This window comes from Bos grunniens, chromosome 6 (assembly GCF_055505025.1).
Source record: "Bos grunniens cultivar Pamir isolate PY7600 chromosome 6, Bosgru_T2T1.0, whole genome shotgun sequence".
Classification (NCBI taxonomy): domain Eukaryota; kingdom Metazoa; phylum Chordata; class Mammalia; order Artiodactyla; family Bovidae; genus Bos; species Bos grunniens.
This window is the reverse complement of record NC_141170.1, coordinates 27,564,138-27,587,022: the sequence shown is the minus strand read 5'-3', so window position 1 is coordinate 27,587,022 and position 22,885 is coordinate 27,564,138. Positions and strand designations below refer to the sequence as shown.

At 42.0% G+C, this 22,885-nt stretch overlaps 1 pseudogene; it reads left to right on the top strand.

Moving 5' to 3' along the window:
* Positions 1-17,537: 17,537 nt before the first annotated feature.
* Positions 17,538-19,511, top strand: LOC147370465 (ferritin light chain pseudogene; annotated as a pseudogene).
* Positions 19,512-22,885: the final 3,374 nt, after the last annotated feature.

Here is a 22,885-nt window from a genome sequence, read left to right as displayed (position 1 = left end):
ATCCTGGAGACACGGGTTTGATCCTTGGGTTAGGAAGATCACACATGCCTCAGGGCAACTGAGCCTGTGTGTCTCAACTACTGAGCCTGTGCTCTAGAACCCAGAAACTGCAACTGCTGAGACCACAAGCCATAACTACTGAAGCCCTCTTACCCTAAAGCCTATACTCCGCATCAAGAGAAGCCACCACAGCGAGAAGCCTGTGATTTGCAACTGGAGAGTAGCCCCCACTGGCCAAAACTAGAGAAAAGCCTACACAGCAAGAGACCCAGCACAGCCAAAAATAAAACAAATAAATAAAACATCCTTTTAAAAATGGTGTATGTCAGTTTTCTCCACTGTGAACACACTACTTTCTTTGAAATTAGTAAGTGTATCATGAGGAGATACTTCATCATACCCTCTGGTTTTAGGAGTCATTGTTGATTTTTGCCTGAAACAATTATCATTGTAGTGGCTGCCAAGAGGTGATTTTTCTAACTCCATCATCTTTTTGACTTTGTTAATTGGAATTCTACTATAAGGAAGAAAAATTTCTTCTCCGCCTCTTATTTGTTTATTCATTTACTTATGTTAGTATAGACTCAAGGATTTTTATTTTATTCTTTGGGCTATACTCCATTACTATGAAGTATACACTATGATGCTTGAAATGTCCCAGATTTGGCCAGTGGAAGCCCCTTCAAGCTTCCTCCTATGTCCTTTGCACTTGCCCCCCTCCTCTGAGCACTTCCCTGCATTTTGGCACAAGAAATGTTCCATGTTCTCATTGCACTTTTTCTGTTCCAGACTCTGAGTTAGCCATGTCTCAAAGGAGCCCTGTATTCTTTCAGTGGAGAATAATATTTAGAAGCCAAGATCTGGGTCCTACATGCTCTCATAGCTACTGGAGTGTTCTCTGAACCTTTCAAGCATTCCTAACAACAGCTATTTCAGCTGACAGATGCCTTTGGAAAGTCTATAAGTAATCATCCAACAGTCTCATCAACATGGTAATAGGTGGGTCTCCACACCAACCTGTCCCATTGGTTTTTCTCAGTCACTGGGCTTCTTAGGGGCCATTCCCTCCTGGGTTGTATCATTTTTCCCCACCCTAAGGGCAAGATACACTGGAGGGACTTCCATCTCCTCACCACCTGTCCAAACTAGAATTTCTAGCTCCCCCATGACTTGAAATTTTCTTCAACACTTCCTCCTCTCACTTATCCTCTTCTTCATACAACTTTCTTTCATCCAATTTTTATCCTGGTATTCTTAGAAGTGACTCTTTGCACAGAATTTTCTTCTGGGCTCTTTTTATAGATTCTGGAGTTTGAGGCTGGAAAAAAAAAAAAGTAACTAACACAGACATTGACTTTCTCTCTTCTCCATTTGTGAAACGCATCATGCATATCTCAGGAAACTGGGAAAGTAGAGAGAAGCCCATCAGACCATAGAAGGTTGTAAGACTTAATCCTCAAGACCATTAGAGTCATATGATTTAGGACAGAGAGTAATTGCAAAAGAAAACAAAGTAAAATTAGCTATATAATAAAAGACAAAATGAAGAAAAGAGACTATTTAAAATGCACTAAACATAACAAGGGATATAAGTGGGTCTCCTACACAGATAATGCAATACTTAAGGATTAGGGTTGCCCAATGAATAATGTAAGCAGAAATCACATTAAGGAGTTCAGGTTTCTGTTCACAGGTCAGAGGCCAGATGTTGGTCCATCACAGGAGACTTTAGGGAATCATTCTGAGAATGGTGAGGCAAGAACTGTAGGGAAACGATTTCTATGTAATCATGAGATATCTCATGCGTCTGGTAGTAGAGAAGCCAAGGGAAAGTTAGAAGGAATGGTACACAGAGAGTTAACTTGAACCTCACTAAATATCTCATTGGCAAAACATTTCTCCTCTCTCTATATAAATAACATATAACTATCTTTAGTTATATGTATATATAGTTATATATTTACAACAATCTTATCTTTGTCACAGAAAATCCTTTCATTTTAGAAAGATAATAAAAAGAAATAAATGTATATGTTGCACTTTTAGGCTAAAAGATATCTTTTATATTATACATCATTTACATATTAATGTAATAACTTCAGAAATAAGTCTATATACTCAAGGGAGCTATAGTACTTCCTAGTTTTCCAGGTCTGAGTTCAGTTCAATCAGTGTTCCACATGACTTTCACCTTCAGAAACCCAGTGTGTTGCTGAAATTCGTGCAGTTTTGCCAACATAGAAGGGAAGTGGGAAACGGAATATATTCTCTCTTATTCCCTGGGTCACAACTCTTCCTGGACCATGGAAACGATATTCCCTGTCCTCTATTCAAAGACGAAAAAAACCCCAGGGTCTGCCTGACCAACTCCAGCGCCAAGAACAGAATGGTTCCCTCCCACTGCTTCTTCTGCCTCCACACTGCACTCTACCCTCTGTAGGTACCTTGGGTTGTAACACTTTTATATTCAAGATGAGCTCTCAGGAAGATTTCCTTGGAGAGATTTTTTTTTCTTTGTGTCCTATTTTTTCAAATGTCATGATTGTTGTGGAGCATGTTTTAGTTCTTTAATTTTATAGACCATAATAACTGTTGCTTTAAGGAAAAGAAATGTGTCAATATGAAAATCCAGAATAAAGGACTAGAGCACACTTGACTCTTTTTTTCATTAATTTTATTAGAGTATATTTAGTTTACAATGTTGTGTTAGTTTCTACCATTCAGCAAAGTGAATCAGCTATTGTTGTTTAGTCACTAAGTCATGTCCAACTCTTTGTGAACACATGAAATGTAAGTCAGGTGGACAGAGGACAGGTTCCTCTGTCCATGGGATTTCTCACACAAGAATACTGGAGTGGGCTGTCATTTCCCTCTCCAGGAGATATCTCCAACCCAAGGATTGAACCTGTGTCTCCTGCATGGCAGATGGACTCTTTACTGCTATATGTATATGTGGATCCTTTCTTCTTTGGATTTCCTTTCCATTTAGGTCACCAGCACACTTTATTCTTGATCTTGAAGTTCTTCTATGCATACACCACTAGTCTAATATTAAACCTCACCCAAGTTAGAGTCCCTACATGGATAGGGGAATCCTACTGTTCCCGTTTTAGGGTAAAGCTAAAAGATAGAAAGGCTATGGTTTTTCCTGTGGTCATGTATGGATGTTAGAGTTGGACTGTGAAGAAGGCTGAGCGCTGAAGAATTGATGGTTTTGAACTGTGGTGCTGGAGAAGACTCTTGAGAGTCCCTTGGACTGCAAGGACATCCAACCAGTCCATTCTGAAGGAGATCAGCCCTGGGATTTCTTTGGAAGGAATGATACTAAAGCTGAAACTCCAGTACTTTGGCCACCTCATGCAAAAAGTTGACTCATTGGAAAAGACTCTGTTGCTGGGAGGGATTGAGGGCAGGAGGAGAAGGGGGTGACAGAGGATGAGATGGCTGGATGGCATCACTGACTCGATGGACGTGAGTCTCAGTGAACTCCTGGAGTTTGTGATGGACAGGGAGGCCTGGCGTGCTGCGATTCATGGTGTCGCAAGGAGTCAGACACGACTGAGCGACTGAACTGAACTGAACTGAAAAGATAGAAACGTCGAAGATAAGTTCTGATTGTAAATTACCATTTTATAATATGAGGACTTCTGTCTGTGATTCATAAAGACAAGGTGTCAATGTCTTTCTACTCTTCAAGATGAGAAAAAGTTTCTTTCTTAAGTTTTAAGCAATGGGAAGAACTTAGGTTTCCTAAATTTTGATTTTCTTTCATTGGTCTTGAGCTTACATTAGCCCTCTCATTATTCTATGTGTGGGCTCTATTAAAAGCCCATTTCCCTTTTCAAGGGTCAGGGGTCAGGCTTGGATATGTTACAGATGGGATTTACTCTGGGTACAGAAGCTCTTGTCTGTCATTCATTTTCCTCCCCATAGGAATCATGTCCCTTAGGGTGGATTCTCTTCCATGGCTGGTGATGAAAGGCTAAAAGCTGTACCCTTTACTTGGAAAGTCTAGAAAGGAGAGATTTAGGGCAGACAATACAAAAGAGTGAAGCTGGATTTTTCATTATAAAACATTTGAAATAATAAATTTCCTCCCAGTGAAAACCAAAGTCACTTTTGTTGATTTGTTTTTACTCATTTCGTGTCCTCATGTGAAGAACAAAAAAGCAAGCTGTAATTTTTGAGATCAAAATGTCACTGCCCAGCCTCCACCCTCCCTGGAGATCCCACCAGGTAGAGAAAGTGGAGATTTCCTTCAGTCTTTTCTTCCCTGATTCTCCTCCCAAAACAGCAAGGAAAGGTTTACAATACTGTGCATGTCTTTCAAAACCAGATCCATAACATAAACATGGTCTAAGAATGATCCACTTTTCTGTCCAAGAACAGAGGTGATTCTCCGATGAAGAAATAGGTGTACTTTCTATCCCATAGTAGATATCATTTTCACCAAAATCCCTAAAAATGGTGAGGATGGAGAAAATAAATCTTTCAAATTCCTTTATCATCACCCCCACCTCTCCTACCACCACCACTAACAAACTCCATTTTCAATCATTCAGAATCAAGATTCCTCTCATTCACTCCTTCCCCACAATGTTCATCGCTGTATCAGAGGATCCCTTGCTCATTCGACAGCTGATGAGCTGTTATCCATGAGCTGATAACAGCTGTTATTCAGCTGTTATGGAGACTCAGACAGACTCAAATGCTGGTGACAGTTATACAGGTAGGTGTCTCTGCACATACCTTAGTGGGGGCTGAAGTTTATAGCAAGGGTGTAACAGGACACTTAGTGAAGATAATTTGGCACTAGCCAATTAGCCAACTCAAATTATTAAAACACTTCTTTTTTTTTTTTTTTAATTAACCAGCATTATGTGCAAACTTTTCTTCATGATACCCATAGTAATAAGATAGAGTAAAGGAAGGGATAAAAGGCCTAGGATTTGAATACGATTATCAGAAGGGGTAAAAAAAAAAATAGCTAAATTTTTAACAGTTAGTTTTAGGCCAAATTAAAATGTCTCATGGGCTATGATAGCTTTATCAAATGGCTATATAAACAAAAGACTGATTACTTTTGTAGATTAGGGGACAGCAGCATCAGTATAATTTTATTGCATTTTTCCTTATCATAAACCTGGAGGAAAAATCTCCAGGCCAATCCCTATGAGGGGGAAATACTATTCTTCAGGCCCTACTAGAATGGAAGTGGGTAGCCTAAGAACCTAAGAACACTTCAGGCAGAGATAGCAGAGACAAAAGACAACATCAAACCCAAAACAGGCAACAAGATTGCCTACAAAACATCCCAACATTCATACTCAGAGATGAAGGGACCATTTCAAATATTCTGAATGAAAGTTGGATTCCTACAGACATTGTTTGTTTGTTTTAAGCCTTTATTGAATTTGTTACAATATTGCTTCTGTTTCATGTTCTGGTCTTTTGACCTTGAGGCATGTGGGATCTTAGACCCCCTACCAGAGATCAAACCCACATCCCCTGCAGGAGTCTTAACTACTGGACTGCCAGAGAAGTCCCTAATAGAATATTTTAAAATTTCAAAATTACATTCATGTCATCACCATTTTACACTCAAACTCTCTCGAAGATCCCAATTCTCCAATTCTCTGACCGTCCAGGCTGAAAAGACAGACCTCGCAGACCCAAGGACAGAGCCCTCCCCCGCCCTTTTCCTGTTCCAGGCCATGCTTGGGCAGGCTTACAGAGCCTCAGGTGGAGATGCTCAGGGATGTGTCAAGTTCAGTACATCAGGCCTTTTAATTTCAAAGTGAAAATTAATTTCTGGAATTATAAACAACTGCCCTTTCAAACTAAAGAAGTTACAGAAGACATTTTGGTCTTGAGAATCACTAGGGAGGAAAGAAAATGAGTGCAGAAGTGAGATTATTTTTAAAAGTCAAAAAAAGAAGGGGGGATCCAAAGAGAGCTTTATCTGACTCTGCATTTATGAAATTTCCTGTTCTAGAGGAGAAGGCAATGGCAACCCACTCCAGTACTTTTGCCTGGAAAATCCCATGGACGGAGGAGCCTGGTAGGCTGCAGTCCATGGGGTCGCTAGGAGTCGGACACGACTAAGCGACTTCACTTTCACTTTTCACTTTCACCATTGGAGAAGGAAATGGCAACCCACTCCAATGTTCTTGCCTGGAGAATATCAGGGACGGGGAAGCCTGGTGGGCTGCCATCTATGGGGTTGCACAGAGTCGGACACGACTGAAGAGATTTAGCAGCGGCAGCAGCAGAGGAAAGATGAAGGAAGACATCGTCTTTTATTCCATCCCACCCCCACCAATATACCAGTGAGTATCTTGTTATGCCTGTTTATAGAAAATGTTACACTCTTTCAAAATTGATATTTAATGGCAACCTGTCCTTTGGCTCAGTCTTTGGGATCTTTGGGATGTGGTCCTGGTTCACTCCTCAAGGAAGGTTCTACAGTCCCTCTAGATCTTAAAACTAAAGGTCTACATGCTGCTGTAAAGCGAGAAACCAGGGATGATAGTTGAGAAGCCAGAGCTTCCTCTTGTGGCCCTCCCCATGGGACTGGGGTACTCATACCCATCTCTCTCTCCTCCAGGGTGACGTCAGCCTGGAAACATGAACCAGGAGAGAATGTCTACCTCAAAAAGATGAGCAAAATGACATCAGAAACATGTTTACAAACTTGTACAAAGTGGGAAAGGCCATTTTACATGTTTAATTGGAGAAATAGAAAACATGCTTTATGTTTGCAAATCTCAATGATCCTTACCATGATTTTTCGCCCAATCCAAAGTGTGTTTGATCTGTCTGAAGACCAAATGTGTGTTTCTTGAGTACAAGGTGAGTATTCTGTGCATTGCAAAGGAAAGAAAACGTGGACTATCTGTGGGCACACATGGATCTCCCTCCCCGCAGGAATTCTGGATTTGCACCTTCCAGATTCTAGAAGTCTCCATGTTGCTCTCCTGAGATGAAAGTAGAAAACCAGAGAGACTATGACTTGTTGGCCTTTGAGTACAGTTACACATGAGAATCACCAGGGGAGATTTTTAAAAACACTAGTGCCAGGTATTCCCAAGGGAATAATGTAAGACTCCCTAATGGTAGAAAGAATCACTGATTTTAAAACAATTGAAATGACAATTCCTCTCATCTCCAAAATGTGAAAGTCATTTTGCTTTCCTATCACATCTCCATTTTAAAGGATGGGAGAGAAAAAGATGTTCAAAGCACTGTAAGAAAATAATTCACCCCAAATCGTCCTTACTTCTTCCCATCATTTTTGGTAAATTTTTAAGGTATAAGTAGAATATCTGTAACCCCAAACTCTTAAACTATACTAGAAGAAGGGCTGAGACCATAAACTTGAGATTGTATCATGTCCTCAGGCCCCAGATAGGTGAATTTCTCTCCTCCAACCAACACATGAAAGAAGCCACATGGCCTTCCCAGCTCCTCATCCTCCCCCACCTCCAGGTCCTTGTCACAGGCTGAGTTGTGTGTTGTGTCTGTGTTTGTGTGTTCTTAGTCACTCAGTCATGTCCAACCCTTTGCAACCCCTGCAAGGCTCCTCTGCAGGAGCCTTGCAGGGGAGCCTGCCAGGAATGGAATTTTCCAGGCAAGAATACTGAAGTGGGTTCCCATTCCCTTCTCCAGGGGATCTTCCTGACCCAGGGACCAAACCCAGGTCTCCTGAATTACAGGTAGATTTTTCACTGTCTGAGCCACCAGAGAAGGCCACAGGCTGAGAGTTGTGTTTCCCCCAAATTATATATTGAACTCCTAACTCCTAGCACTGCAAAATGTGACTGTATTTGGAAAGAGGGTTTTTAAAGAGATAGTTAAGGGGAAATGGGGTCGTACGGGTGGGTTCCAACCTAATAAGACTGGTGTCCTTATAAAGGAGGGGTTAGGATACAGACCTGTGGACACCCAGAGAAAAGACTATGTGAAGACAGAGAGAGAAGATGGGTATCTACAAGGCAAGAAAGACCTCAGAATGAAACCAGTCAACTCTTTGATCTTGGACTTCCAGCCTCCAGAACTGTAAAAGAAATACATTTTTGTTCTTTAAACCACCCACTCTCTACTGTTTTGTTATGAAGCTCAGCAAATGGATCCAGCTCCCCCAAAACAAGATTCCTTTTTGCTTTTTTCTGCCTCTGCCATCACCTCTCCCACCTACCAGCATGTGGTTCTCCCTTAGGTTCTCTGGATCTGACTCAGGAGAAAAATAAATGAAATCCAGATATTCTAGAGGGCCAAAACAGGATTTTTCTCCCCCAATCACTTATTTCCTTCTTTCCTGTATTGCTAGTGGGGAGCAGCATTTTTTAAACAGAGTGAAAGGAAATATTTTGTTGACATAAACATGCATGAAAATTATGCTACAAGAGAGAGAGAACAATAGACCTGAGTACATGCAGAAGACTCAGCACCAAGCGAGTAAGGAGTGGGCGCAAGGAGATACAGAAGTTGGGGTGCCACAAGGAAACCTTATTTTAATGATGGAACTGAAATAAGATTACTATTTTAATTACATCTTCTTTCCTTTCTAACCCTTGTACTGATAAAAGACCAAATAGACATCAACCAAACCTGGAAAATATCCCTGCTGCTACTGCTGCTGCTAAGTCACTTCAGTCGTGTCCGACTCTGTGCGAAGCCATAGACGGCAGCCCACCAGGCTACCCCATCCCTGGGATTCTCCAAGCAAGAACACTGGAGTGGGTTGCCATTTCCTTCTCCAATGCATGAAAGTGAAAAGTGAAAGTGAAGTCATGTCTGACTCTTAGCGACCCCATGGATTGCAGCCCACCAGGCTCCTCCGTCCATGGGATTTTACAGGCAAGAGTACTGGAATGGGGTGCCATTGCCTTCTCTGGGAAAATATCCCTACAATCTATCAAAAAGATGAGAAGTAATCAACTATTTTATTCAAAAAGAAGCCTTTAGATTATACTCAGGAAGAATTTCATTTTTCCTGCTTAATCATGTATGAGTATCAGTCCCTTCATTTCTCTGTTGGTAATGTATTCAATTAAGGAGCCCAGTTTTCTGTCCATGAGTTAGAGGTCTGAGGTCATGTATCTCAAGATGGTGAAATCTGATTGCCCCACACGCAGAAGTCCCTAAGGGAAGATGATCCTCCAACAGCCATAGGACAAGCTGGAAATCGAAGTGCAGATTAAATGGCTCCGGATGAATTAAGTGTTCATTTTAACTGTCAAAATACTGAGATGATAACTTTTCTCAAAACATAGATCCAAAGACATTCTTCACTAAATGTATAAATTTAGTGAATTTACTAAATGTCTCAATTTGAAATATGATTGGGAAAACATTAACTTATTTTTTGAAACCTAATGTCAAAGAGGGTAACTCAGGACAATTCCTTCAAAGAAGTCACTGGGCCAGTCTAGGACACAAAATGACATAGTTATAAGCCCTTTAGCATCCTCCTCCCAACTCTCATTTACACATTTATTTTTCTAGCTCTAGCCGAATTGTAAGTATGATCTCCCTACTGCCATTTTTTTTCCTGAATTGGGGTGAAAGGCCATCTCCTCAAGGGGTAAATGAATGACTTTTCTCTTTAACCCTCCTGGTCCCATACTGCTCAAACCCAGTGGATGGCATCCCCAGCTTTCCCCTCCTCAGTCTTTCAGATGAAACTAAATATCTCTACCCCATCCATTCCTCATTTTATTCTTTGTTTTCCCAGAAAAACATAGAGCCTTTCACTTGCTTCCTTCTTCAAGATTTGTCTTATCCTCAGAGGACTCTTATCCTCAGCTTCCCAGGTGGTGCTGGTGGTAAAGAACCCGCCTGCTGGTACAGGAGACATGAGAGATGAGGTTCCATCCCTGGGTCAGGAAGATCACTTGGAGGAGCGCATCGCAACCCACTCCAGTACTCTTGCCTGGAGAATCTCAGGGACAGAGGAGCCTGGTGGGCTACAGTCGATGGGGTCGTAAACAGTCAGACACAACTGAACAACTGAGCACATGTGCATGCACAAAGGACTCTGCTCTCTCTGCAAGTTATTAGAGAATTACTGAATTCCCATGGAAAAGTCAGCAGGAGGGTGGGTGTAATATCCAATTTCTTGAATTCTAGTAATACGAGAAATAGCATTCATGAGAACTGGAGACACTTTTTAAACACAGAATAAATGTGACTGAATGGCATTTTGAGATAGTAATGCACAGGAACCTTTTTTTTCCCTGAATTTCCCTTTCTTGTCCAACACCCAGACATCAGAGAGGCTGTTCTTTGTCTTCAAAGAGATGAGTGGTAGGGTTGGAAGAAGAAAATTATTAGAAGATGTTTTTGGCTTTTGTTTTGCAAAACCTAAATCTTTAGGATATGTGAATGTGTGAGAGTAGAAGGAGCAGCTTAAATAAACATGAAAGGACAAGGCTTTCCCTTATATTGAAAAGAGATATTCCCAAGCTGGGAGATGGAAAGAGAGATTGTGGGTCCCAGAGCATCAGGATTCAACCCAGTTGTCTAGTTGTCAATAAAAGAGTCAGAAAGGCCAGAATTGCAACAACTAAAAGGGTATCAAGGAAGACAGAATAGAGACAGGCTTGTAAAGATTCCTGAGCCCCATACATGGCATGGTAGCAAAAGAAAACACCATAGAATTGAGCATCTGAGATTTTACTGTACTTGTGAGCTTATGAGTTAAATGGCCACAGTTCCACACATGCCAGCAGAAACACGAGACACCAGAGACAAAGGCTAAGGATGTTATCACTCCGAGCACAGCAGGCAACATTGTCTCCATGCTCACATTGACTTACCTTGTTTCACAGTCCCACAGGGACTACATGGAACAGCACGAATGGATGTTGCCCGTGGCACACAGCTGAGCTGCTCCGTTTTAGCAAACCTCATACGTTAAGGAGGCTACAGGGAAACCTGCCCGGTCTTCATTCTGGAGAGTGGTATTATCTTTATTATACTGAGAATCAAACAAATCTCCTCTCTATTCCAGAGACAGACACTATCGTCCAAGGCTACTTGGTATATGAACAGCCTTGCAAAGATTATCCAGAATAAACTATCTATGCCTCTGCTCCTAAGACAGTAGAATACATAAGACCATGATTGGTAGGGAACTGTCTCCCAACACTGTGGAGACAGGAACAAGGGATGACTCTGCTGTGACGTGTGTGCTTTGATGATTGAAGACCGGAAAAAGCCTCTACCAGCATCACCTTCACACTCCATGAGCCGTGGGGACTATAGCATAACCCTGGAGAGGAGAACGGAGTGAGGAGCTACACTCCAAGCAAACAGATTAAATAAAAGTCTGAATTCTGTGTAATGGGGCAGTTAACTCTCTGCCTCCTTCAGCTACTAGAATGTCAGACTCAACCCCAGACAGGATATTTGAGGATGACTGGCTGGAAATAACAGACAACCCTAAGACAAAAAACCTTTAGAAATTGGCACTTAATAAGTTTTCACATTCTCTCAAGAAATGGCTGGATCCCTGTCCAATAACCTTACAGTGAGGGGCAGGTCCCACACCTCTCTGATGTAACTTAGTAGTTTTTCTTTCTTTCTTTTTTTTTTTTTTTTACTGAAGTATAATTGCTTTTCAATGTTGTGTTAGCTTCTGCTGTACAACAAAGTGAATCATATGCTATAATCATACATATGTTATATGTATGCATATATCCCTTCCCTCTTGGGCCTTCCTCCCAACCACCACCCCCAACCCACCAATCTAGGTCATCACAGAGCACCAAGCTGAGCTCCCCAGGATCTGCAGCAGCTTCCCACTGGAGATCTATGTAACACACGGTAGGGTATATATATCACTGATACTCTCCCAATTCATCCCACCCTCTCATTTCCCCACTGTGTCCACATGTCCATTGTATGTCTGTATTTCTATTACTGCCTGCTAATATGTTCATCTGTACCATTTTTCTAGATTCCACATATATGTGTTAATATGCAATATTTGTTTTCTCTTTCTGATTTACTTCACTCTGTACAACAGACTAGATTCATCTGCATCTCTACAAATTCATTCCTTTTAATGGCTGAGTAATATTCCACTCCATATATGTACCATATCTTCTTTATCAATTGTCCATTGATGGACATTTAGGTTGCTTCATTTTTATAGGACTCAATCTTAAATAAGAGCAGACAGCCAGGGATCACCATACCTCTGAGCAAAGTCTTTAGAATTTTTTTAAAAAAAGAAAGAAAGAAAGAAATACACAGAAATAGGAACTCAGAGGAAACAAACAATGAAGAAAAACAAGATGAAGTTTTGTTTTTTTTTTTAAGTTATAGTTAAGAGTTCTACTTTCAGGAAGCTGGAACCGATATACTTTTCCATACCCCTTCCTCCAAGTATGACTAAAAGACCTGGGCATTATTAGTACCCATCTATTCTTGCATATTGTCCATATTCTCCATTAGACCCCTTAGCATATTAAACCTATGCTCAGTCACGCAGTCATGTCTGACTGACTCTTCGTGGCTCCATGGACTGTAGCCCACCAGGCTCCTCTGCCCATAGAATTTTCCCATCAAGAACACTGGAGTCGATTGCCATTTCCTACTCCAGGGGATCTTACCTACCCCAGGATGGATCAAACCCTTGTCACTTGGGTCTCCTGCATTGGCAGATGGATTCTTTACCACTAGGGCTGCCTGGGAAGTGTAGGTGTCTTAAATTCTAGGTCTGATCATTTCAAAATCTGAGGCTGATTCTGATGCTTGCTCCATCTGGTCATACTGTGTGCGTTGTTTTGGGGTGTTTTTTCCGGCCTGTTAGTATGCCTTGTAATTAAAACTTTACTGCATAAAAGGAAATGTAGCAAATAGGTATTTTTTGTGTGCTTTATCTGGCTAGGAATTAGGTGTGTTTAGCGTTTGCTGAAGCTAAAGTAGGTATCAGAGGCTAAAATTTTCTGTGCTTGTTTTTGTAGCCCCTGTTGTCTTGGGTTTCCCTAAAGACTTCCTCTTAAATAAGATCTGAGACATACAGTTCTCTGAGATGAAACTCGCTGTTACTTTATAGGAGTCCTACTGACATGGTGGTAAAGTATGTAGGGAGAAAAAGCATTCTGTAGTCCTACAGAGAGGTCTCACCCTGTTAGTGGGCCTGTGCCCCACAGTTAAGACTTTCACAAGGGCTTCTCAGTTTGTTTTTCTACTCCTTAGGTGATACAATAAGGTTACAAAGGGCAGGATTGCTATTTCCTTTCTTCCAGAAGGGTTCAGTTCAGTTCAGTTCAGTCGCTCAGTTGTGTCCGACTCTTTGAGAACCCATGAATTGCAGCACGCCAGGCCTCCCTGTCCATCACCAACTCCTGGAGTTCACTCAAACTCACGTCCATCGAGTTGGTGATGCCATCCAGCCATCTCATCCTCTGTTGTCCCTTTCTCCTCTTGCCCCCAATCCCTCCCAGCATCAGGGTCTTTTCCAATGAGTCAACTCTTCGCATGAGGTGGCCAAAGACTGGAGTTTCAGCTTTAGCATCATTCCTTCCAAAGAACACCCAGAACTGATCTCCGTCAGAATAGACTGGTTGGCTCTCCTTGCAGTCCAAGGGACTCTCAAGAGTCTTCTCCAACACCAGAAGGGTTAGACTCTGACAAAACTTCAGTCTGTTGGGCTCTTATAAAATAGTTTTCCCTGATGCACGCACTGTGAAGAACAGAGTACTCTAGGCATGTTTCAGAATGGCTATTCCAGTTATTCACTGTGAGAAAGTAGCAGAATTCCTAGACATAAAACTCACTAAGCCTAAACCCTGTGGAGTTTTTTACTCTCAAACTTGTCCACACCAAGCCTCCCGCAATTCACTAAGGCCACCTTCAGTTTTTCTACCCTTGCACTTGTTCCTGCAGAGGTTTCTGCTCATGGATTTCTGCTCTGGTAAATTATGATCCTGTGTATCCACCTCTCTCCAATTTGGGGGGCAGCAGTTTGCCCTGTGACCACAATTCTCTGGAGGATATGAGTTGTTGATTTTTTACTGTGTCACACACTTTTTTGTTGTTGTTGTGAAAGTGGGAGTGACAACTTCCAAGTTCCTTACACACCTGATGCTGGATTGGAAACCAGAAGTCCAATTTCATAAACTTTTTATTGTCTCATAATCACACAGTTCCAGGGATGTTAATCCTCTACTCCAGTGCCCTGGAAGCAGTTATTGTTGTTCAGTTGCTAAGTCACATCGAGTTCTTTGCAACCCCGTGGACTGCAACATACCAGGCTCCTCTGTCCTTCGCTATCTCTCGGAGTGTGCTCAAACTCATGTCCACCGAGTCAGAGATGTCATCTAAACATATCGTCCTCTGCAACCCGCTTCTCCTTTTGCCTTCAATGTTTCCCAGCTTCAGACTCTTCTCCAATGAGTCGGCTCTTCACATCAGGTGGCCAAAGTGTAAGAGCTTCAGCTTCAGTCCTTCCAATGAATATTCAGGGTTGATTTCCTTTAGGATTGACTGGTTTGATCTCTTGCAGTCCAAGGGACTTTTAAGGTCTTCTCCAGCAACACAATTCAAAACCATCAATCCTCTGGCACTCAACCTTCTTTATAGTTCAACTCTCACATCCATACATGACTACTGGAAAAACCATAGCTTTGACTATATGCACTTTTGTTGGCAAAGTGATGTCTCTGCTTTTTAATATGCTGTCTAAGTTTGTCATAGCTTTTCTTCCAAGGAGTAAATGTCTTTTTTAATTTCAAGGGGCTGCAGTCACCATCAGCAGTCATTTTGGAGACCAAGAAAATAAAATCTGTCATTGCTTCCACTTTCCCCTCCTTCTGTTTGTCATGAAGTGATGTGACAGGAAGCCATAATCTTAGGCTTTTGAATGTTGTATTTTAAGCCAGCTTTTTCACTCTCCTCTTTCACCCTCACCAAGAGGCTTTTTAGTTCTTCTTCCCTTTCTGCCATTAAAGTGGTATCATCTGCATATATGAGGCTGCTGATTGTTTCTCCTGGGTATCTTGATTCCAGCTCAGGATTCATCCAGCCTAGCATTTCGCATATAAGTTACTCTGCATATAAGTTAAATAAGCAGGATGGCGATATACAGCCTTGACGTACTTCTTTCCCGGTTTTGAACCAGTCAGTTGTTCCATGTCCAGTTCTAACTGTTGCTTCTTGACATGCATACAGATTTCCCAGGAGGCAAGTAAGGTGGTCTGGTATGCCGATCCACAGTCAAAGGCTTTAGCATAGTCAATGAAGCAGAAGTAGATGTATTTCCAGAATTCCCTTGCTTTCTCTATGATCCATGAATGTTGGCAGCTTGATCTCTGGTTCCTCTACCATTTCAAAACCCAGCTGGGACATCTAGAAGTTCTCAGTTCACATTACTGCTGAAGCCTACCTTGAAGGATTTTGAGCATAACCTTACTAGCAGGTGAAATGAGCACAATTGTATGGTAGTGTGAACATTCTTTGGCACTGCCCTTCTTTGGGATTGGAATGACTAGACACAAGTTAGACAGAGGTCCCAGGGCAGCAAATCTAGTCTCCTCTCTTCAGTGTAATCACTTCCTCCCTTAACAGCCTCAGTACAAGGGACACAGGGAACAGACCAGGAAGTCTGACAAGTGTTTTGTGATTTAAAAAAAAAAAAATCTTCATAAAATACTGTAACCACACTCTCTTTCCCTAGGAAAAAAAGACAGCAAAGCATCCAATTAACCTGAGAGAAAACATTCCTATGAACTGCTATTAGAATGAAAGAAGCTATTTCAAACATATTTAGCTAAAAGCAAGTTAGTTTGGGTTCCTGTGATTTTCAAAACTCTAATCCATTTTAATCCTTTAATTGCTTTGTACTTGGGCTGAATTAGGAAGTTCAAGTTTTTGTCCATGAGTCTGAAGTCTGAAAGAAAATCCTGTGGTTCACTTTTTAGAAGGAGATACTTTCAGTACCCTTAAAGTATTTCTAGGGATTATCCCAGAATAGGGATAATTTTGAACTTTAGGAACATTGGGTTAAAGACAGTTATATTAAATAGGGTGGAGAATATCAAACACAAAGGAATGATTAAATCAAACAAGAAACCATTTCTGCAGTTGTCATTCAAGAGAGAAGAGGCTATTTCCAGTTTTAAATCAAATAACTAAGGTGTGACTAATTTTCTCTTTTTTTGAGTAATTTTTATTGGAGTATAGTTGATTTACAAAGCTGTGTGAGTTCCAGATGTGCAGCAAAATGAGTCAGTTATACATATACATATATGCACTTTGGGGGATTCTTTTCCCATATAGATTACTACAGAATATTGGATAAGTTCCCTGTGGTATACGGTAGGTCCTTATTAGTTATCTATTTTATATAGAATTGTATGTATATGTCAATCCCAATCTCTCAATTTATTTCTCTCCCCCCTTCCTCCCCTGGTAACCATAAGTTTGTTTTCTACATCTGTGACTCTATTTCTGTTTTTAAAATAAGTTCATTTGTATTATTCTTTTTTAGATTTACATATAAGTTATATCATATGGCCTTTGTCTTTCTTTGTCTGACTTACTTCACTCCATTTGGCAATCTCTAGGTCCATCCACGTTGCTGCAGATGATATTATTTCACTCCTTTTATGACTGAGTAATATTCTATTACTACCACATTTTTATTCACTTCCATTGTCAACTGACATTTAGGTTGCTTCTGTGTCTTGGCTATTGTAAAGTGAATAATTTTCTCCCGTATATAGTTTAAGGGCTTCCCAGGTGGCGCTAGTGGTAAAGAACCCACACGCCAATGCAAAAGACATAAGAAATGCAAGTTCGGTCCCTGGGTCAGAAAGATCCCCTAGAGAAGGGCATGGCAACCCACTCCAATATTATTGCCTGGAGAATCCCATGGACAAAGGAGCCTGACAGGCCTTAGTCCATAGGCTCTCAAAGAATCAGACATGACTGAAGTAACTTAACACACACACAAATATATATTTTTAAACTACTTTTCTTGGTAACTATAGTTGCATCAGAAGAGAAAACTAGATTATTGCAGGGATAGGAATGGGAGGGAAACCTGCCTTCTATCAGAAACACGTTTGTACTGTTGGAATTGGTACCACATACATATATTTATGGGCATAAAGCTAATAATTTATTAGTTGCTTATTAAATAAATAATTTTGTGAAAAATGTAAGCAATGTGCTAAATTCCACAATTTCCAAATGCAGCAGTTAACATCATGTAATCCTTTCCATAACTTCAGCCAGCAGATGTGTTATTTGGTCTTATTCTCAAGCATCTGGTTTTCAAGATGGCTCTGCTGCTGACTCCTCTGCCCTGGGGTGGGATCAGTGATGACTTGTAACACCCACAAGCTGATTGTGTCAATTTAACATAAAGAAGAAAAATGGAGAATAACCTTTCAGTCCCAGATCTCAGGTTTAGTGCAACATCCTCAGCTCATTTGAGAAAGACCTACCCAGCTTAGGGGGTAGAGAATACAAAGCATGCCACCTCTTCCCCAGCAACTCTGTAACATGGAAGAGAAAGACACATGGTCTTTGTTCTCCCAAAGCAGGCCCAGATGGAGTTCCAGGAAAATTTTCCATGTTTCTCTTGTTGCTTCCTCACAGGCTATCTGCTCTCAGTGAGTAGGGAAGGAGGGTCTCCTTTCTCTCTCTTGTTTGTCCTCTAACACCTTAAATCCAGTGGGATGATGTTCATTTTGTGTGCATGTGTGCGTGCACACACACACACACATACTCACACACTTCCCCATATCATAAACCTGACTTCTAATAACTCCAAGGTCTAAATTTCTCTTTCTTTTCTCCTTTCCCTAACTCATATTCTGGCTTCATCTCAAGTTCATCCCATGGGATGGCTATGGCTCTTGTTGAAACAGGATATTCTAAATTCTGTTCTCCAGATGAACCCTTAAGAATAGGGTTCTTAAACTCTAAGGTGCCAAAAGGGAAGAGGAAAGAAAGGACAGACAATGAGCTGTGGTTGATTATAGCTCAAAAGGGCATGTGATGGATTCCCTTATTCACAGGGGTCGATGACCTGCACTAATAGAATCCAAAGCCAGTGAAGTATGGATTCTAAAAAAAATCCACTGGTTGGAGGTAGAGTGATTATTGACAGAAAAATGTTGCTAAACAGGAGTTTACTGGAATTTTCCCTGGAGGACATTGCCTGAGAGACAAGTAACTGGAAGTGCTTTAACCAGCCTCAAGCCTTTGTTACTTTCAGTTTATGGTGTGTGACTATAAACAGCTGGACACAACTGAAGCGACTTAGCATGCACCCACAAAGATTCATGAGGAGAAAAGAGCTAGTGAGAGACACACAAGCCTTAAGACTGGTTAGAAAAAAGAGGTTGGAGACATATGAGGGGTGAGAGAAGAAATAGTTAGGGGTTAAGGATCTCTTTTCTGGAAGTGCACTCAGCAGTCCCGCGTATCCGTCTCTTGCTTCAACTGTGCTTGGAGGGAACAGACCCAGGGACGCCCCTTGCTCTAGCCTCCGACCACCCTCCAACATTTTTTCCAGTCACAACATTCAGAATCAGCCACACAGCTGTCCACAATCACTGGCAATAACCACTATTTTTTGAGCTTAACTCCTTATTACCTGTCAACCATAAACTCCCAGATTCGCCAGAATTATTCCACCGAGGTGGAGACTTCTCTCCACCGCCTGGTCAACATGCATCTGCAGGCCTCCTACACTTACCTCTCTCTGGGCTTGTATTTTGACCTCAACGATGTGGCTCTGGAGGGTGTGGGCCACTTTTCATGAATTGGCCAAGGAGAAGCACAACGGCCCAGAGCGTCTCTTGAAAATGCAAAATCAATGTGGGAGCCACATGCTCTTCCTAGAAGTGCAGAAGCGTCTCTAGATGACTGAGGTAAAACCAAGGATGCTATGGAAGCCACCCTTCTCATGGAGAAGAATCTGAACCAGGCCCTTTTGGGTCTGCAGAGCCTGGGTTCTGCCCGCACAGACCCCCACATCCGTGACTTCCTAGAGAACCACTTCCTAGATGAGGAGGTGAAACTCGTCAAGAAGATGGGTGACCACCTGGCCCACCTCCACAGGCTGGCTGGCCCCCAGGCTGGGTTGGGCGAGTATCTCTTGGAAAGTCTTACCCTCAAGCAAGACTAGGAGCCTCTGGAGCCCAGCGGCCTTTGAGGAGCCCCCTAACATCAGAGCATCTGCCTGAAGCCCCTCTTTACATCCACTAGGCAGCTTTTTAACACCCTGGAGAGACCACTCTCAAGCCCTGGACCAAATGGAAACAATAAAGCTTTTTGAAGCCATATATATATATATATGTTTTCTCCTGCTGACAATGATACTCAAACTCCAGAGGAACCTATGGGCTTCCTTCTTGGCCTCCCCTCACCAGCTTCCCTCTTTCTCAGCCTGAGGTAAGAGTGGGGGTTGGGCAGGTGGCCAGAAGCAGTGGGGCAGGGTTTCCATGGGAACCCCAGGGTGTCTGAGAGACTCTCTCCCACTCCAATCTTACACAGATTTCCTAGCCTATGCACCCCCATTTCACACTTGGTGAAAAAGAAAACAGGCGTTTCCCTAGAAACAAAAGAAGTTTAAACCACACCCCATTTCTCTCCTCAACTTCTCAGTTTAGAATAAGTAATTCTATGTTGTTGCTTTTTAGTTGCTAAGTCATGTAAGACTCTTTGCAAACCCATGGACTTCCCACTCGGGGATCGAACACAACTCTCCTGCATTGATGGGCAGATTCTTTACCTTTGAGCCATTTCTGGTGGCTCAATAGTAAAGAATCCACCTGCCAATGCAGGAGACACGAGACCCGCAGGTACGATCCCTGGGTAGAGAAGATCCCCTGGAGAAAGAAATGTCAACCCATCCCAGTGTTCTTGCTTGGAAAACCCCATGGACAGAGGAGCCTGGTGGACTACAGTCCATGGGGTCACAAGAGTCAGACAGGACTTAGCGACTAAACAAGTTAATTCTAATTCTATTCCCTATACTAATTACTTTCTAGCTCAGTAGATCTCCTCAGTAAAATGGAAAAGATTATAATTAGACCCATATACTATTTCATTTCATGTGAGCTTCAAAATAATTCTGAGCTATAGGAAATGAGATTTCACCCTCTTTTTTCAAATGAAGAAAATGAAACCAGCTTCACCGTTCAGACCTGAATTTTATTCACAATGCCCCATTTTTACAAGGAAAAACAATTAAGAACTTCTAGTTAACATTAGGTTCTACTCAGACCTTGCTAGGAGCAACAAGTTATTAATGAAGTAAAGTAGATTTGATGTAAAATAGTGAAAAAGGAGTTGCCAGCTTTGGAGACTCTATATCTCCAAAAGGATGAGTTAAGCTGACAAGAGCATTCTGTCACCGAGGAAAACCTAGGGTGTAGAGAGTGTCCATCTTTCTCAAACACAGTGACACCTTTTGCAACTACTACTACTTTTCTGCTGAGACCCGTAGAGAACCAAAGCAGGAGGTCTCAGAGAAGGATGTCAAAAAAAGCAAATTAGGGCTTTTCAAATGATCAGACTGAACAAAATGCACTGCAAAATGAGATCCCCTGGGGCTAAGTTCAGAAAAACAGCCAGCTCCCTGGGCCATCAAGTTAAATTCCACGGAGACTATTCCAAAATGGAAAAATCTCTACCTGCCAGATGATCTCTTGGGAAGGGTACTAGATATGCATACCACTTGGAGTGGGTACAGTGAGACCCCCAAAAGGTGATTGAGTGACTGACCTGTGTAAGGAGGGTGGGGTGACTACAGGGCTCTGTTTTTTAATTGTTCTAGATATATTTGGGGCCAGAGCTGAATTGCCTGGGATAAGAAAAGGAAGTTTGAGCCCCACTCTTGTTTTAGTCCTTCCCACAAATAGCCCGACTGTACTGTGCCTCCCTTCTAAACAAACATAGAATGAATAAGTTTTTTTTAATATCTATTTAAGGGGGAACCAAACTACTCATCAGCCTGGGCTTCTCACTTGTGTTAGTGTCATCCAGATTTAAGACATGAGTGCTTCAAGAGAGTCAGGCTCAACTTTTAATATTCAGTGAGTGTTTATACAGCACCTACTGTATGCCGGGCACTATCCCAGATCCAGGGAACACAGTGAACAAACAGGCAAAAGTTCTTACCCTCAGCAATCATACTATAGTTTGGTGGAAGGAGACACAATAAATTTAAAATACGTTAAAATAAATTATAAAGTATGTTAAGAAGGAAAAAAGTGCTACAATAACAGGAAAAGAAAGAAGAACAGAGTGGGGAGGATGGGGTGTGTAACAGGCTAGGTATGTGTGCAAGATGGCACTTTCCATGGGCCAATCTGGATCGACCTCCTTGAGAAGGTGCCCGCTGAACAAAGGCTCGCCAGAGGTGAAGAATGAGCCTGGACAAAGATAGGGGAAAGATTTTCCTGCAGAGGAAACAGCTAGGGGTGGACCTCATGGTGAGAAAGTGCCCAGCACCTTCAAGAAACAGTGAGGAGGAAGAGGGAACAAAGAGGGGATGAAGTCAGAGAGGCAGGGGCAGGGGGATCGGAGATCAAGGAGCCAGACTGCACAGGGCCAGGGGGGATAGAGGATCAAAGAGCCAGACTACACAGGCTCTTATAGACCAACAGAAGAATTCAATTTTACTCTGAATAAGGGAGGCCTTAGAGGATTTTAAGCACATGACTGATATGATCTGGCTGATTTATGTTTTAAAAATATAATTCTACTAGTCATGTTGAAAATAAGCTATAGAAGAGGAAGAAAGAAGCAAGGACACTGCTGGTTAGGAGTCCCTTGCAACCAGAGAGAGATGGCTAGTGGCTAGGAAGCAGTGAAAATCGCTCAGTCATGTCTGATTCTTTGTGACCCCATGGACTGTCCATAGAATTCTCCAGGCCAGAGTACTGGAGTGGGTTGCGGTTTCCTTCCCCAGGGTATCTTCCCAATCCAGGGATCAAACCCAGGTCTCCCGCATTGCAGACAGATTCTTTACCAATTGAGCTGCAAGAGTAGCCCAAGAATACTGAAGTGGGTAGTCTACCCCTTCTCCAGCGGATCTTCCCAACCCAGGAATCAAACTAGGGTCTCCTGCATTGCAGGTGGATTCTTTACCAACTGGGCTATCAGGGAAGCCCTGGCTAGCAAGCAGGGTTTTGACAATTGAGGCAGTGAGAATTGATTAAATTATGGATATAATCCTAAAGGTATAAGCACTACCTTCACCCTAAAACTCAATTATGCCTCACACTCTAAGTCTTTACATAAGACAAAACACAATAGTTTAGTCATTAAGCAGAGCCAAGGACCTTTATTTACTCCTTAAGAGTCATAGATAAATATTCTGAGCCATATCCTGTGAGCTGTTTTGCAGGTACTGAAGCCCCCTCACCAGGCAGAAGAAGATGACTCTATGAAGAGAGGATGACTACATGATGACCAGAGAAAAGCTGTGGCATAAGCTATTCCACTTCACTCAATTCCGAGAACTGTCCCCAAGAAGCAGGAACAAACTCTGAAACTAGAGATTAACTGTACTCAAAACAACCAAGACGATGCTCATAGGACCGTCACATCACTGATACTGAGATGACTGTCAGAGCTGACTGTGCCATCCTGCTCCCTCCCTCCACTCATACAACCTTGAACCTCCACTATAAAAACTTCTGCTCCTTGAGCAGCAATCAGGAGTTGGTTCGCAGACACAAGTCCACCTTCTCCCCTGGTTGCCAACCTCCAAAATAAAGTTACCTTTCTTTTCCCTCGTCTCCTGAGAACTGGCTATCAAGCGATGAGCAGCCAGACCTGAGTTTGGTAACAAAGGTAAAGGCCACAAGATGTCTTGACAGATTGGATGTGTGAGAGAAAGCAAGGAGGA